The sequence below is a fragment of the Pan paniscus genome, chromosome 11 (genome assembly GCF_029289425.2).
Source record: "Pan paniscus chromosome 11, NHGRI_mPanPan1-v2.0_pri, whole genome shotgun sequence".
NCBI lineage: Eukaryota > Metazoa > Chordata > Mammalia > Primates > Hominidae > Pan > Pan paniscus.
The window spans coordinates 48,820,815-48,839,092 of NC_073260.2; the positions used below are offsets into that span (position 1 = coordinate 48,820,815).

Below are 18,278 nucleotides of genomic sequence, written 5' to 3' on the forward strand. Positions count from 1 at the left end.
AGCATTACCAGGGACCCCACCCTGGACCTACAGAATCAGAAAACCAGGCCATGGCCCAGCTGGAAGTGTTTTAACAAGCCCCCTCCTCCAAGGTGATTCTGATATATTGAAGCATTTGAGGTACTCTGGCTTGGAGCTTCTCCACTTCTAACAAACTTGGGAATCTCTTGGAGATTTTATTAAAGTCAGAATCTGAGATTGAAGTTCTGGAGTGGGGATTGAAAGTCTGTATTCTTAATAAGTTGCTTGGTAATGTGGATGCTGCAGATCCACGAATTCACGTTGAGTAACAAAGGTTTATATTAGATTAATGGTTCTTGACCTTAACCTCTGTTTTACTCTTGGCTGTTATTAAAAAACAAACAAACATAGACTGGGTAGCCTATAAAAAACCAAAATTTATAGCTTACAGTTCTGGAGGCTGGAAAGTCCAAGATCAAGGCAGATTTGGTGTCTAATGAGCGTCTACTTCCTGGTTCATAGACGATGGCTTAGCTCTCTGGGCCCTCTTTTATAAGGGCACTAATCCCATTCATGAGAGCTCTGTGCAGAGGTCCCACCTCTTCAAGTTGGTAACTAGAATGTCAGCATATGAATTTTTGGGGGACACGAACAGCAACGTCGCATAAACACGTTGAAATATATGGATGTTTGCGTCCCATCCACGGAGGTCCTGTGCCAGTTGTGGCATGAGCTGGACTGGAAATTGGACCTTGTTTTAAAATGTATTTATAGCTCCCCTGCTGATTCTAATGTGCAGGCAGATATCAGGAGCCCCTAGCCTAGAAGCAAATGGGTCAGGCTCTTAGAAGGATGTATGTTAAGGGGAAGTTAAAGGAGGAATTTGAGAGCAATCTGCTCCTTCTGGCTGATGAAAGTCTAGGGATTGTGGGGAGTGCCAAAGGGGCCAGAGACATCATAGTAAGTGAGTTGCTCCTTGTTTAAATGAGGTCTTTGGGCCTCTGCTTCACATTCTCAGAACAAATAATGATGGCATGCGGCAAAAGGCAGGCTTCTTCTGCATTGTGGGATATTCAGCATAGAACTGGCTCTCTTTATCAGCTCCTGATTTGCTCTCCCTGCTTCCATGCTAGCACTGGATTTTTGCTTATTTAATCTTTTTACCCTCCTTTGTTTAGTTCTTAAATTCCATTTTGTCATTTAACCTGATAACCTACATTTTGGTTGTCATGGAAAACAACACCCTGACTTGTAAAATTGGAAGGTTGTTTCAGGACCCAGAAACTGCATCAGGCAGTGCTCAGAATCCACTGTCATCATATTTGGAGCCTCCTCTGGGATGGGTTTCTGAGTGGCCATATATTCCTTTGTAATGAAGAGGAGACTGTGGAGGACAGGGTGACCACTCTGCTTTTAGACATCATTAGTGTAGGGGCAGGTTTGTTGAAGTAGCCTTAAATGACTTTAGTAAAAAGAGTGTATTTTTATTTTTATATTCCAATGGCTGTAGGATCAAGGCCAGAATTAGGATGAACTGGGGAATAAAATAAGTTTTCTTGACTATAAGTTGTAAAATGCGTAGTTTTTAAGTATGATTTTAAAAATGCATATTTCCTGTGAATAGCAGGGCAGAATTTTACTTTGGAAATGAACTTCAAAGGTTAACATGTTTTAGTTATTTAGAAAGTGAAGACGGGATTAAAACGGATAAATAGGATTCTACAACAAAAATCAAATGTAAAGCCAACTACAGAATATTAATTTTGCTCAAGTCTTTTAGCATATTTGGTATTACAAAAGAATGAGTAATATAACCAAGAGAAGAAATCTTCCTTCAGTCTGTAGTTTAAATTTAACATGGATCAGTGTTATACTCAAGCACTTTTAAAAATGCCTGCACAGAATTGTTAGCCATTAATCTTTTTTCTTGCTGATTCACCTGTTTTTTAATCAACGCATCTTTGACAAAATTGTTTATCAATGTCAGAAAATAAACGTGGTCATTTGCTTGAAATGCTAATGTGAAACCACTCAGTGAAAAAGCAATTCTAATCCAAGCTTGCCAATGGCGGTGTTGTCATAGGATCCTATTAAATTAGAATATATTAATCTACGCTGTGTGGTTGGCTATGGTATGGGGCAGGGCATTTCTTCTGCCTTTAAATGAGTCGGTTTTTAAAAGTTAAAATCTGGAAATGGAAAAAAAAGTCTATATGGTTAGTAGCGATTATAGTTGGCAATGCGAACAAAAGAATCTGGTTCCCTTTCAATGGAATTATTTTAATTCATTAAATTATCAGAAAATTCCAGTCCTCGCCATCTATTCCAAGAGCATGCAGTAGGTGGCACCTAAAAGCTCTTTGGAGGCGAGCAGGCGCCATTTAAGCAGGAGCAGCAGCCTCTGCAGCAGTTGGCACATCTGAGAAGGCAGAGATTGAAGAGAGTAGGAGGAGCGTGCAGCGGCGGTTACAGTGCCAGGCCGGCGCGGCTCAGGCCAGCGCAGGTGCAGGGGCTGCGAGCGGGTGGAGCGCGAGGGCGCTGGGGGCAGGGAGCACGGCCGGCGGGCGGTGCAGGGCGCACGGCGGGCGAGCAGCTGACAGCATCGTCACGGCGGCGGGAGGGAGTGCGCTGCGCCTGCCTCCGGGAGGAGCCGCATCCACACACCCTGCGCTGCCCTGTCCTGCGCGAGTGGAGCTCTGAAGAAGCTCTGAGCGGAGTTGTGTTCTTCCCCAGGTAACCGATTTCCCCCTTCTGCCGTGGCTTCGCTGCGTCCGCATTGGGGCACGGGCGGCTTTGGCATGATTGTTTGCCAGCCCCTGGAAAGGGATTACCGCTCTCAGGGAGGGCGAGTCAGCGTGTACTGGAGTTGGTAAGAGGGGAAGAAATCTGCATTTCTGTATCCTTGTTAGGGAGGGTGAGCATCATGCTGCCCTTGTCTAAAACATGTTCTTTTTAAAAAATCTGTATCTTACGTATTATTAGGGATTCCTTCCAAAACAGGATTTACCGTTTTGGAAAATTCTACTGTGCAGGTGTTTCTGTTAATGTGGAAGTTTAATGGATTTAGGAAAAGAGTAAGAAGATGTGGTCTAAAGTGAGAAAAAAGCCAAGCACGCTAGAGACTGCCGTTTGGTTCGGCATGCTTTCATCCTCGACTGCTTCACTTCATGCGCTTGGCTGAGACCTGTCTAAATCTTTTGTTTGTCTTCTTAAAGAATGTGTTTCATGATATCTACATGTGCTCCTTTCCGCTTCCTTGTTGTAAGAGCAGAAGATGGGCAAGGGGCTGCATCCAGTCCTTAGTTGTAAGACTGTGGTTTCCCATCAGATGACAATGACTGCTGACAGCACCCAGGCTCGCCTGAAAAGCAGTGCTGGCTTCTGGCGGTGTGGGAAACTGCCTCTCTCCTTCTCTCTTGAAAAATGCTGTTTTTCCTCTTTAAAACTCCAATTCACATTCTATGTGGGTTTGGGAGACTTTTAAACTAGAAGCTCTGTGAATCATCTGTTACATCCATTGAATGCTGGAATACAACATTGTGGTGGAATTCAGTTTCTTCCTACTGTGCAGAGACACAGCTTGCCTTCCCTAGGAATTTATTTTACATATTTGCCCTTGTTATCTTTTAAATGGATCCCTTCAGATGTGAGAAGCTAGTCCAGCATATCAGAACTTTTCTGCTTCAAACTAAAAATTTTCAAAAATATTATTTTTGAGGAAGATTTTCTAGGTAACGCTAAAAGTCTGGAGCATTTTACATTTCAAATCAGTCACAATGCGCTCCATTTCCAGTGACATTTGGATTTGAGGAGGTGGAGGGGGAGGGAGAGAAAAGGGGAGGATAAAATTAGAATAAATTTAACAAATTTGTAGGGGAATCATACTTTTTTTTCTTCTTGGTTGTTGCCTGAAATTGAAAATTGTCCACAATTTTATCTATCTCTGGAAATGCAGGAGGCTTTGTGGGCTGGGGACAGGAAGACACATAGTTCATTTTATAGAAATAAAAGATACAGTGGCAAGGAAACATTTTCATCCCATTTAACATATGGCATTTAATTTGGTAATAGTCCCGGGCAGGCACAGGGAAAGGAAGGAGAAAGGAGGGGGTATTGCTGTCTATACCAAGGCACAGAACTGCTGCTCACACTTCAGTGATCCCTGCAGATGGGAAGTATGTGTTCGTGGTTATTGTAGAAACCTCCAGAATCTTTCTTTGTTACAGCTTTAATAGAATTGTTCCTAAGAGGCGACTCAGAAAACATACAGATTGAATGCCAAGTTGTGGAAGTCACTTTTCAGCTTGTGTCTAACAACCCAGCATTCTCAGCAAAGCAGTTTCCTCATGAGAAGAGTGGAGGAGACCTTTTTTTAAAAAAAATTATTTATTGTATGTTGTTCGTATCCTATACACCACACACGACTTTTACTGTATTGGAAATGTATTATTTCAGTGGTAAATACTGCATATCTTACTGAAAAATTAAAACCTTTTAAGAAACAACTGGGGTGCTTTTGTCAAAAAGAGAGTGTATCTGTGATAACAAAAAGTATTGTTCATTCTTCTTCTAATTTGGAGACCAGAGTTGATATGTTGAAAATTAACCTATTTATTTATGCAAAATCATCATTTCCCTATGACAAATGCCATACATTTTTCCACCAGAGAATTTCTTTGTGAGAGGAGCATTCGGTTGTCTGGGGTGGAGTGGTTGCCTGCCAGCTGTTTTAAGTAAAAAAAGTGTTTGGTGTTGATCTGCAACTTTCAATTCAGATAACAACCATCCCCAATTCTCACTCATATGGTGGATTGCCTCTATCTATCATCAGTCTATCTACCTGGTATAAGTATTGACAGTGGACAGATGTCTTTTTAAGAGCAGAACTGATTTGTAGGACACTGATTTTGGTTATGATTTTTCCAGGAAAACAGCTGCTCAATCAAAAGGGAATACGATGGTTCTTATGTTGTCAAAATTGCTGATGGCTTTTTAAGAGTTAAATTTACTAATTCATACATATTTAAACATGAACTGAAAGTTATTTAACTGGTGTCAAATAATGCTTTAGTTTTCATTATATGATATGGCTTGCAAGCCTCTCCTCACTGACGGGGAAAGGACTCTATGAAGTAATAAAAACAAATGCTCCCTCATTCTCTCCTTCTTTGCTCTCAGCCACTGGCAAATTTAGGAAAGAGATTCCTTATAGCTGTCTCCTAAATGCAGTGAAGTGTTTTCTTATAAATCAGTACTGTACAATAGAATTGAAATGTGTGAGTCATGTGCACAGTTTAAAATGTCCTAATGGTCATAATGGAAAAGAGAAACAGCTGAAATTAATTTTAATGATATACTTAAGCCAGCATATAAAAAATGACCATTTAGATATAATCCATACAAAATACTAGTAAGATATTTTACCTTTTTAAATGCCTGCTGACGACTTACAAGACATCTCAATTTGGATTAGCTGTGCTTCCAGTGCTCAATAGCCCATGCGGCTGATGGCTACTGTATTGTCCAGCGCAGCTATAGATCATTACTCAATTGACGGTAATTTAAAAGCTAAAATGTTCGGCGCCATCACCAACTAAGCGCTATCAAAAATAAATATACAAATGATCTCAGATTGCTGTGAGTTATGTGTCCTTCTCTTTCCTGCCATTAACTGTGGTGCTGTCTTGAACATATTACTTAGTTCTTTATCAGAAAGACAAAAGGATTAGATCAAATAATTCCTGTGATTCTATGAAAAATAACCAGTGAGTAGATATGGGGGATCCAACTCACACGCAGCCTAGGGGTTTATTGTGGCAGAAACAAAGGAAACAGGTATGCCTGATGGGCATCATCATTTTGCACCGCTACTAACTTCTATCCCAAGAAGTACTGCACCCCCCGGTTTGCTTCAACCTTATTCTTGATTGCAGAGGTCAGCAACTTAGCCCGCAAGTCCCATTATGGGTCATTCAATTCTCATATAATTTCTTTTACTGAACAAGCAGCAGCAAACCCATTATAAAACTAATGAACAGCTAGTGGGCTATTCTGTACTATGCAATAAAATATATTTCACAGATCTTTTAGTATTATGCTTTACTGGTATGAGTATTTTCAATGTTTGTCTCTATTTGACACCATTAGATAAAGTTTAGGGTGAAATCTCATGCTTTATAATTGACCCATGAATACCGGATTCTTGAAACACAGAAATTAATGACCTTAATGAAAATATGTCCATTTCTTTATCTAGTCCCTGAACACCTCCATGATCAGTGAGTGCTCGTGGGGTGGGTACAATTTCCATCACATGGTTCTCTGTCTCAGAAATTATGATAGGAGACTTAAAGAGGGCAGCGTTTTGTATGAGAGGATCTGGGGCAATATTTTTCTAAAGCTAATTAATGTCTGCAAAGTGATTATTTTTCTGAGAAAATAAGAACGCAAGAACTTTCCATTAGGCCTTCCCATAATAAACACACATACGCCCTTCCTCCTTTACCATCTTTAGATAATCATCAGAGCTCAGACAAAGGAGCCTTTGAAGGAGGAAGATTTCCTTCCTCTGTCATCCTTACACTCTGTTTTATCGGAGCACTTTTGTGCCTTTTGAGTTTGGGAGTTTTTCTCTAGAAGATGCGGAACAAAAAGGAAAAGTGATCAGAATCCAGGTTTCTTCATCGAGGGCAAATCCAGGTGGAGTCCACTCAGCTCTCTATTTGCATAAAAAAATCCAGCTTAGTGCCATTTTTGAACAAACTTAGACTCATCTCCCCAGCCTTATCACCCAGCTACCTACCACCCCAATTACATGCATACACACACACACACACACATACACATGATCAATGGAGTATTTCATTGCCTCCTTGCCTATAAAACAATCATCTGACACTTAAAAAGGGATTGACTAAGCCTTTTGCTTCCTTCTCTTTACCTTTGTGCTTCTCTCTTGGGACCTCTTTGGCCTTCACTGGGTTCTTATTACAGAAGGAATAGTAGCAGACCACAAAATGTAAAACTGACATTAGCTTTTGAGTAAGGTCTGTGTCAATGTTTGCAAGCCAAGAAGAGATAGAACTACTGGATAATAGAAATGGCTGGGTAACCTAGATTTTGAAAAGAACTTAAATTTCTCTGAATATCATGAAAACCATGTGCTTATCTATTTTTTTAATTTTGCCAGATTTACATATAATGCTTTGTGCCTCTCTTTTTTGTTCTTCCATTCTTTAAATGCTAGTTTAAATTCCTCCACATACATAATAGTTTCAAGATGCAGAAATAAATCAAGTTGTTGTAACAAATATTTAAACATAAACAATGAAGAGGTAAATATGGGAGAATTTTTAGTGGTTTCAGGGTAGGGGAGGACTTTTTAAGGATGAACTCAAACTGAAATACTAAAAAGGAAAAGTTTGTTAAATTGGATATACAGAAATTTTAAATTTCTGTCCAGAAGACAATAAAAAATAGATAACATCAAAGGAAAGATATTTGCGACATATTTCAGATGAGGCCTAATTTTTTAAAATACAGTGGTTCTCAAATTTTGTAAGCATCAGAATCACCTGATGGCCTTGCTAAGCCTGAGATTGCTGACTTCAAACCCATGCGACTCTGATTCAGCTGATCTGACTCAACGGGGAACAGGCATTTCTAACAAGGTCCCAGTGAAGGGGACAGTGCTGCTCTTTCGAGCACAGCTGGAGAGCCACGGCCTTAATCTAAGATAATACCATCCCTGCAAACTACTAAAAACCGAGCAAAGAACAAGAACACACCGGTTTCAAAGATACAAATACCAATCACTTTTAACAGAAAAGATGCTCAATGTCACCCAAATTAAGTAAATGCAATTAATTCAGTAATGAGAAACAGACATCTTGTTTCAATGGAAGGGATCAAAGAGTTTGATAATACACCATATTATGCAAGCTTTGGGGAAATAGCACTCATACACCTTCATGGGACAGGTGATGGAGAACTTGATAGTAATTTTCAACAGCAACAGGCCATCTCTACCCAATTTGAAGTGTACCTACCGTTTGATTCTGCAGTTCCATTTACAGGAGTTTTCTCTACAGATAGGCTCAGAAACATGAAATATTTAAGTATAAGGTTTTCATTGAGCAAAAGACTGAAAATAGCAAGAAAGTGGTTAATAAATGATAGCTTATCCCTCAGCAGAGTCTTCTGAAGCTGTTAAAAAACACAATCTGGCTCTATATATACTAATATGAACAAATCTGTAGATGGCTCCTAACTTGCAATGCTTCAATGTATGATGTTTTGACTTTACAATGGTGGGACTACTACATACATTCAGTAGAAACTGTACTTCAATTTTTGATATTTTCCTGGGCTGGTGATATGCAGTGATATATTTTATGATATTCTCTCACTGTGCTGGGCAGTGGCAGTGAGCCATAGCTGTTAGTTATCCCCATGATCACCAAGGGAAACAACTGATACTCTATAATTGACTATGATGCCAGAAGACTTTGCCCAACTGTAGGCTAATGAAGGTGTTCTGTGCACGTTTAAGGCAGGCAAGGCTAAGCTATGGTATACAGTAGGTTAGTTGTATTAAATGCATTTTTGACATGATATTTTCAACTTATGAGGGGTTTATCAGAATGTAGCCACATGGTAAGTTGAGGAGCAACTGTACATGAAACACTGTGTATACCATGCTTCCATGTATTTGTCTATCTCTCTGACTAAATAGCTATCAATTGATATCTGTCTCTCTTTGACTATGTACCATTTTGTTAACACTTGATCACAATGCTGCTCCCTTAGCAATGACTACTCAAATCATTTAGTCACATGCTAAATGTTCCACTACCATTCAGTTTATGCTTTTGACAAGAGACCATTTCTGGTGACTGAGAAAAAAATCATGTTGAGTAAGTTGCCATTGTGAGTTAATGTGAAACAATGAGCCAATGAAGTTACCACATTGTAGAAATATTCAAGTTTGTCATATTTTGTTGCATTTCAAACAAAATATTGTTGATTTTTGCGTGGTAACTTTTTGGTGATATGTTTATTCTTACAGAGGCATTCTGTAAGAATATTCAGGGCCGGGCACCATAATTGCAAACCATCTTATCCACACACTTGGCTTCCATCCCTACCTCAATGCAGGTAGCTCACGCCTATAATCCCAGCACTTTGGGAGGCCGAGGCGGGTGGATCACGAGGTCAGGAGATCGAGACCATCCTGGCTAACACCGTGAAACCCCATCTCTACTAAAAAATACAGAAAATTAGCCGGGTGTGGTGGCGGGCGCCTGTAGTCCCAGCTACTCAGTAGGCTGAGGCAGGAGAATGGTGTGAACCCGGGAGGCGGAGCTTGCAGTGAGCCAAGATCGCACCACTGCACTCCAGCCTGGGTGACGGAGCGAGACTCCGTCTCAAAAAAAAAAAAAAAAAAAAAGAATATTCAGTTGTATTCTCTATCCTTTAGGACAATTCCAGATTCCACTGAATTGTTCCACTTCCATTATGTAAACAGAAGCTATGTTCGGGGCAGAAGGGTCTTGCCCTGGAATCCTGAGACTGCAGATGGAACCCAGACCTCTTGGTTGTAGCACTCGTACTAAATAGGAAACTTATACTAATTAGAAACTGTGAGTCTTTTACCCCAGCATTGAAAGACATGTAAATACTAAATATTATCTTGTCTTCCATTACCTTCTCTTAAGACCGGCAAAGACTGACAAATGAGACTCCTTATTCTGACTCTAGTCTCCCATGGCCTGGGCCTTCTCTGATCAGGCTTATGAGGACACTTTTGCTCCTAGTGTTAAGGCTACATCCAAATCATGAGTTAAATATCCCATGATGTAAGTATAACCCATGTTTTCCTCCAAACATGTGTTTTCTTGACCTCGTGGTGTAGTTGTTCAGAGTTCAGCTTTTGGTGTGGACCTTACATGAAGCATGTAGAGCATTTCTGATGTGTCAGAAAACATACACAGTTATCCATTATAAGCTGCCTAACATTATCATTGCATTTTTAAATGAATATTTTATGAGTTTCAAAGTTGCTTCGCAATATTTTAGGTTAGTCTGAAAGGCTTCCTTCTGCAACAGTTTAGAATCCAGCGCTCCTTGTTCAGTTCTTACTAATTTGGGTTGGTTTGAGTGCTTTCCCAGATTAGCTATGATTACTATGCTTAGGTGCACTAAAACATTAATGAAGATTCTGTCCCCAGATACCTGCATGGCGTGAAATGTTCATCCAGAGCTTCCTTGTTTTAACCGAAGCCTAGACCACGTTTCTGGTCCCCTAGGCTCTTGTGATTGTCTGCTCCTCTTCCATGTGTGTTTGGACTTACCTAAACTTGAGTTCAAATGTGGATTCTGTCACTAGTTGTGCAACAATTCTCTGTGACTTTAACCATCCAGAGCCTCAGTTCTCTTATCTGTAAAACGGGGCTACTAAGAGCTAAGTAAGTCAAAAGGTGTCTTAAAGATGAAACTTGCCTAGAACCTCTGGATTCTAGCTAGGTAATAAGGATTCAGGCTGTTTGGGTCGTTGCTATCTGATGAATATTTGAGTGTTTCTTCTTTCTCAGTGTCTCAGGTTTATTCCTCTCTTTCACAAGTTGGCACGAAGCCCATTGTCTTAGAGTTGTACTTTATTTCTGGATGGAATTCTGGCTTCAGCTTCAGCCCTTTCTAATTTACCAGAGCTCACACTCTCAAATGAATGTTAAAATGTTCCCTTTTCTCCTATACATCTTTCTGTTTTCATTGGACCAACTGGGACTCTATTTTTTATCTGGTTAAATCCACTTTCCTCCTTTTGCCAATGTTCCTTTCCTCTGTTGACTAGACCCATCTCCCCATAGGAGTTCCTGACTCTGAATTCATATGGTTTTGGATATGAAAGAACATGTCTTGGTTGATATTCTTGTTTTTCTAGCCTTGAGATGTTCATCTGTGTAAAGATCCTGGGCATCCTGGCCTTGACTGGAAGCCTGCCAAGAGCTCCTCAGGTATTAGGACTGTATGAGGTTATTGATCATTGGATTCTAGACACATTGGTAACTATTCCCTCCTATTGCTAACCTGCCTGGTCACCATGGAGCAGACACAAATAAATTTTCATTGATTAATGGCTCCTAGGTCCTTACTGTATGCCGTTGCTCTCTTCTGACCTCCTGGAAATTGCTCTTCACTCAGCAAGGGTGTGGGCCCCTGGTTCATTGTCTTCCTTCTGACCTCATGTTCAGATATCATCCAAGGTCACTTCACTCTTTTTCCATCACTCTTCTTATGCTCCACAGGCACAGGAGGACCTTTTCAGGACTGGACACCCTTGCATTTCTAGGGGGACCAGAGGGAGCCTCCCCACTCTGACCATAGCACTTCCTTTTGACCCTCAGCAGGAACTTACATTTGATCTTGCTAGTAAATTCAGCTGTTACCTTCTCTTTAAAATGTATACACGTCTATATATCTGTATTTGAAAATTAATTTTTAAAAACTTAACAAATCAAAACTGTGTACCATGTAGCCACCAATTCAAATCTTTCCTTTGATTCACAACCAAAGTCTCAGGAAGTGTTTCTGAGCTGCCTATCTCAGTTTCTATGTTTTACGCTTACTTCTCAATCCACTGCAATCTTCTTCTACCCTGTGGTGCCATTGAAGCGCCTCTTGCCAGGCTCACCAGTGACTTGCATTGCTTTGCATCCAGTGGGCACTCGCCAGTTCTCATTTGACTTCACTTCTTAGTGCCATTTCACAAAAGCAGATCCACTGCTTTTACCAAACATCAAATTATGGAGTCTCTTGAGGCTGTGTCCAAGTCATCCACTCCTTTCTCTTTGTTCTTGCAAACGATCTCATCCACACACTTGGCTTCCATCCGTACCTCAATGCAGGTAGCTCCCAAATGTGCATTCCTATCCCAGATGCTATAGCTAGCCCTGGACATGTATCCACCTGTCTACCTGATGTGAGCCCCTGACTGTCCCAAAGGCACTTGGAGGGCTGCATCCTGAAAATTAAGCCAATGATTCCTCCCATAAAACCTGTCTTTTGTCCAGGATTCTCTCAGCAAATCATCTCATCCTAGCTATGCAGTTCTGTAAGTTGGAAACCTTAGGAATTTTCTCTGATGCTTCCTTCTCCTCCAGTCTACCTCAACCCCTTTTCCCACCGACCCATCACTAGTTGCTGTTGATGTCACCATAATTGTTTTCTGCCTCCTCTGCTCTCACCTTAGCCCAAGCTGCCTTTGTTTTTGACCAAATTGTCCACTTGACAGGGAAGCCAGGGCCCCTTCAGTGGCTGCCCTCTGCCCTCTACAAGCCGCATGTGATGTCAGCATGGCCTCTTTTCCAGACTCGCCTCACATGGCTTTCCCCTGGCAACCCACGGTGGCACTCTCCTTCCAGTATGTGAAAGGGTCCGTGCTGTCTCCTTCCCTAGGGCCTGCCTGGGGCACGTGGTCTTGGTCTGGCTTTATTAATCCGTCTACAACAGAGAGCCATGGATATCACCAAGTAGCAGCACTGCCCTGTCAGTGAAATAGCCGCATGTTCTGCACTAGTGTTCTGTGGTTGCAGCCTGGAAGCCCCATCTGAGATCCTGCCCAGCCCACAGAAACACATGTTACAGCAAAGTAGAGGTGAAGCCAGAGATCTTTGCTTACGTTGTTCTGGCCTAAGGCAAGTCGCTTAGCCTGCCCTTCCCAGTGTGCTCATTAGAAGCAAAACACAGATTCATGCATGGACTGAACAAATGCTTCTTGCACGCTTCTTATGGGCCAGGCAGTATTCAAGTACTGGGAGACAGGAATGAATGGAACAGACAAAAAGCCCTTAAGGAGTTTTTAATATAGTGGAATTAAACACAAATTTTTTAAAAAAGGAAATTGCATACTATGTTCTAAAGCAAATGTATGCTGGAGAAAATAAAGTGGGAAGATGCCACAGACTACTGGGTTGAAGATAGGGTTGAAAATTGAGATAGGGTGGTCAGGGAAATTCTCACTGAGCCAGTGATATTTTAACACAGGCCTGTGGGAGGCAAGAGAGTGAGGCCTTTGATTACCTGGGGCAAGAGGGTCTGGGTAGTGGAAGCAGCCAGGGCAAAGGTCCTGAGGCAGAAGCATGCCAGGTGAGTCCAGGAGCAAGGATAAAGTGTGGCTGGAATTGAGTGAGCTGGGGCATAATGGTGGGAATGAGGGTAAGGTGTGGAGCAGAGCCCCTTAGCTGTTACTGTCAGGGAGACAGGGCCAATGATGGAGGGTTTTGAGCATAGGAATGACGTGTCCTGCAGCCTGAGTAGAGGATTGACTGGAGTGGCTCAGGGCCTGAGGCAAACTGATCACCCGGCAGGCTGCTGCAGTCATGCAGGTAAGTGATGATAATGCCTGGAGAGCCTGCTAACAATGGAGAAAGTGATTCATGGTGGAGTCTGGAAGAGTTTGGAAGATATCACTGACAAATGTTGCTGATGGAGTGGACTTGAAGTATAAGAGAACAAGAGGAGGTAAGGAGGACTTCAAGGTTCTTGGCCTGGGTGACTGGAGGGATAATGTTGCTACTGACTGAGGCAAAGAAAACTATAGGGGAGCAGTTTCGGGTGTTACAGGGTGTTTAGACTTGCACATGTCCTATTTGGGATGTGTGCATGGCACCCAGGGGGAGATGTTGAGACAGGAGAGGGGTATATGAGCCGGCAGTTTTAGGGAGAGGTCCTGGCCATGGGTTTGCAGTTGAGGGTGCAGGTATATGAATGATATGGCATCTCAGATGCCCCCACTGACTGAGTGAGTTGAGTAGCAGCGAAGGAAGAGTAGCAAAGCTAGGGTGTGGGCTCTCTCACGGGCGAGCTAGTTGCAGTGATGGTGCTGATCTACCTCTCCTGCTGCCTCTACCCTGGTACAAGCCACCCTTGGCATGTATCAAGATTGTTGCTGGAGACTTCTGACTGGAATCGTGCCTCCGCTCCCGACCCTTGGCCTGCAGGCCCTCAAAGGGGTACTTTTACAATGGAGGTCCCACCCTATCACTTCTCTGCTCAAAACCCTCCAGCTGTCTCCTGTTCTTCTTAGAATAAAAGTTGACCTTTTCCCTGTGCTTACAAAGCTCTACATGACCTGCCTGTCCCGGCCCCTTTACTTTGCTGACCTCATCTGCTTTTCTCTCTCCATTCAAGAATTTATCCGTGTGTCTTGAGCATGTTGGACAAGCGTCTGTGTTTGCACCTGCTGCTGTCTCTGCCAGAAGAACCCCACCACCCACACACAGATTTCCACAGAGTTCATGCCATTACCTCTCTCAAATTTTTACTAACATATCAACTTTTCAGGGAGTCCTTCCCTGGTCTCTCATCAACTTTGATGCTCACTACATATTTTTGATATGTAATAAAAATATATTTTATTCATGTATTTTTGTCAAATGGTTCCACACTCAAGGAAATCCTGCATTTGGACAGCCTTTAAAATTAATTTATAAATTTGATTTTCAGGTTCTTAATTGTGCTGATTGGAGAGTTAATTTTAAGAACACATTTACATTGCTGTGGGCTATCTCATGTAAGGGTGGAATCATTTTTATATGTCCCTTTCCAAAATGCTGTCTCTATAGGATGATTAGGTTTCCAAAGCAGGTACTGTGTCTCTCACCTTTAAATTACGGGGATGAAGAAAGTATGCATATTTTTGGAAAATACCTGCTCTGCTATATAGTATGCTACTGAAGACCTACCTAGCAGAAAACATCAATAAACTTAAAACAGCGCTTTTTGTATAAAAGAAAAATACTCACCTTGATACTAGTTCTGCAACTTTTTTTTTTTTTTTTTTTTTTTGCTACAGAGTAACTAGCAAACCATTGTGTGATAGAAAATACTTTCATGGTTGCTGCACATCTCCATGTAAAGTATTGGAAAGACTCTATTGTATTTTAAAAGTCTGATTTTTATAAATGAAAAATAACATATCCAAGTGCATGCTATCCAGTAGCTCCTGCCTACTTTTGGCTTCAAGATCTTTTCTGCAATAGTGTAGTGATAAATGATGCAGTAAACTCACCTCTATCATGTTATCACATATCTTTGTGTAAGTTTTTATTTCAATTGCCGTTGCCAACCTTTGAGTGGTTTTAAGCAGAGTTTTTCAAAACACTTTATTTACTTTTTTATAGTTGAATTCTCTTCGCTGCTACAACTTTCCTTTGTTGGATCACACACACAAAAATGTATTTCCACAGCAAATAGTCAATATGTGCTGAGTGTTTCTGACGTACCTGACATTGGGCTAGAGGCATGGAAGTGCTGGAGAATGAACCAAAAGTCCCTGCCTTCCTGTTGCTATTGACTGAGACAAAGATATTGATATTCGAGTAGGGAGTAGGAGAGAGAGAGAAAAAAAGAACAGAGATAAGCGCATAAATAAGCACTGAAAGAAGAATATATGTATCAAAGTATCTTATTGTTGAAAGAGAATCATTCTAGCAAATAATAAATGAGCTGAGGTTTATTGGGAACATTTGTACTTTTGCCTAACTATTTAGCAAAGCTCTGTGTGTAACTTCTAATAGGGTTGGCCCCTCTGTATCTGTGGCATCCGCATCTGCAGATTCAATCAGTTGAAAAAAAAAAATGGGAATAAAAGATGGTTGTGCCCGTACTGAAGATGTAGACTTTCTTTCTCATGTCATTATTTCCTAAATGATGCAGCATAACAGCTATTTACATAGCATTTAAGTTGTATTAGGTATGATAAGTAACCTAGAAATGGTTTAAAGTATCCAAGAGGATGTGCATAGGTTATAGGCAAGTACTACTCCATTACATATAAGAGACTTGAGTGTCACAAAGTTTGGTATTCACAGGTGTCCTGGAAACGATCCCTCACAGATACAAAGGAACAACTGTATTGCTTTTTTTCACACCGTCAGCAGTTTTTTTTTTTTTTTCTATATGTCTTCCCATAAGATTTTGAGAAAGAAGTGAATTTTAGTTTGTACCATACATTCCGGTGGATTATTGTATATATTTTACCACAGCGGGAAAATGTTTTTCCAGTGGCTCGTGGATTTTTGCCTTTCACTATTAATAGAAAACCTCAAAAGAGGATTCTAAGCATTTTTTTAAAAATCAAGCTTATTTAAATTTTGTAACACATTGGATTAAGCATTATGTGTTATTAAACTGTGCTGGAAAAAGTGTAGAGATTTGTTTTTATGTTCTCCAGCAGTACCGATCGTGTGAACCACATATGTAATTTTGTATTTGTAGTAACCACATTTTAAAAAGTAAAAAGGTGAAATTAATTTTAAGTAATATGTTTTTGGCCAGGCGTGGTGGCTCACGCCTGTAATCCTAGCACTTTGCGAGGCTGAGGCGGGCAGATCACGAGGTCAGGAGATCCAGACCATCCTGGCTTACAGGGTGAAACCCCGTCTCTACTAAAAATACAAAAATTAGCCGGGCGTGGTGGCAGGAGCCCGTAGTCCCAGCTACTCGGGAGGCTGAAGCAGGAGAATGGCGTGAACCCGGGAGGCGGAGCTTGCAGTGAGCCGAGATCGCGCCACTGCACTCCAGCCTGGGCGACAGAGCGAGACTCCGTCTCAAAAAAAAAAAAAAGTAATATATTTTTAGGCTGGGCAAGGTGGCTCACACTTGTAATCCCACTACTTTGGGAGGCCGAGGGAAGTGGATTGCTTGAGCCCAGCATTTCGAGACCAGACTGGACAACATGATGAAACCCTGTCTCTACAAAAAATACAAAAAGTTAGCCAGGTGTGGTGGCATGAGCCTGTAGTCCCAGCTACTGTGGATGCTAAGGTGGGAGGATCACCTGAGCCCGGGAGATTGAGGCTATAGTGAGCCATGAGTGAGGCACTGCACTCCAGCCTAGGCAACAGAGTGAGACCTTGTCTCAAAAAAAATACGTGTGTGTGTGTGTGTATAAATTTTGTTTTATTTTGCATTTCATATATTATCCAGTTTTACATTCTCACAGGATCAGCAATGACAATGGCCACCTAGTCTCCCCAGTCTGAAATGGCAAGATGATCACAGCTGTGGGTGGCAGTAAAGTACTGATATACTCACAAATCTATGAAAGATGATCATTTCAACTTGTAATCAATATCAGAATTTATGAATGAGGTTAAAAACAATTTTTTATTCTAAGTTTTCAAAATCCAGGGCAGCACATTTCAGTTCAGCCAGCTGCATTTCAAGGGGCCAGTGGCACTGTGTGGGCAGCACAGGTCTAGGGGCTGAGTGTTAGATGCCGTGGCTAATAGTGATGGCTTCACACAGTCAGTAATACAGTAGGAACTTAAGGCCAGCATGAAGGTGTGCATTTTAATTGGTCTTCTCAAGACATTAGTTTTGTTTTGTTCATCTTGTTGGATTAGATGAGACCTTTGCTATTTTTTTTTCTTTTTCTTTTTTTTAAATTTTACTTTAAATTCTGGGTTACTTATGCAGAATGTGCAGGTTTGCTACATAGGTATACACGTGCCATGGTGGTTTGCTGCACCTATCAACCTGCCATCCAGGTGTTAAGCCCGGCATGCATTAGATATTTGTCCTAATGCTCTCCCTCCCCTTGCCCCACAACCCCTGACCCTTGCTGTTTTTACTGTATAGTGTGGATGAATAAGGAGGAGCTGTCTGCCTAGCTAATACTGCCAATTATGTTCGTTATGGACATTATCTTTAATTCATGGTTCGGTTATTGCTAAAAATGTTTATACATACAGTCATATCTTTTTATTATGGTAAAATATATATAACATACAATTTTCCGTTTAAATCATTTTCAAGCACGTAATTAATTCAGTGGCAGTAAGTAAATTCACATTGTTATGCAACCATCACCACCATCCATCTCTAAGAATCTTTTCATCTCACAAAACCCAAACTCCATACTCATGAAACAACAACTCTCCTTCTTCCATTCACTTAGCCCCTGGCAACTCCCATTCTTATTTCTCTCTGTGAATTTGACTGCTATATGTACCCGCTATAAGTGAAGTCATACAGTATTTGTCTTTTTTGACTGGCTTATTTCACTTAGCATAATGTCCTCAAGGTTCATCCGTGTTGTAGCATGTGCTAGAGTTTCCTTCCCATTTAAGGCTGAATAATATTTCAGTTGCCATAGTCCATTCTTGCATTGCTATAAAGAAATCCCGGAGACTTCATAATTTATAAGAAAAGAGGCTTAGTTGGCTCATGGTTCTGCAGGCTGTACAGGAATCATAGCGGTGTCTGCTTCTGGGGAGGCCTCAGGAGGCGTACAATCATGGCAGAAGACAAAA

The 18,278-nt window shown here is 41.2% G+C and overlaps 1 protein-coding gene across 3 annotated transcripts in view; it reads left to right on the top strand.

Annotated features, from left to right (window-relative positions):
- Positions 1–2,336: 2,336 nt before the first annotated feature.
- Positions 2,337–18,278, top strand: part of DIRAS2 (DIRAS family GTPase 2) — a 33,240-nt gene continuing 17,298 nt past the window's right edge. The window contains exon 1 of one of the 3 annotated variants that reach the window (XM_055091789.2): positions 2,337–2,694. The gene's annotated coding sequence lies outside the window, so the exon portion shown is untranslated. Of the gene's footprint in view, positions 2,695–2,811; positions 2,831–18,278 lie in introns of those variants that run through there. The other 2 variants (XM_003808356.6, XM_034967687.3) reach the window with 2 other exon arrangements.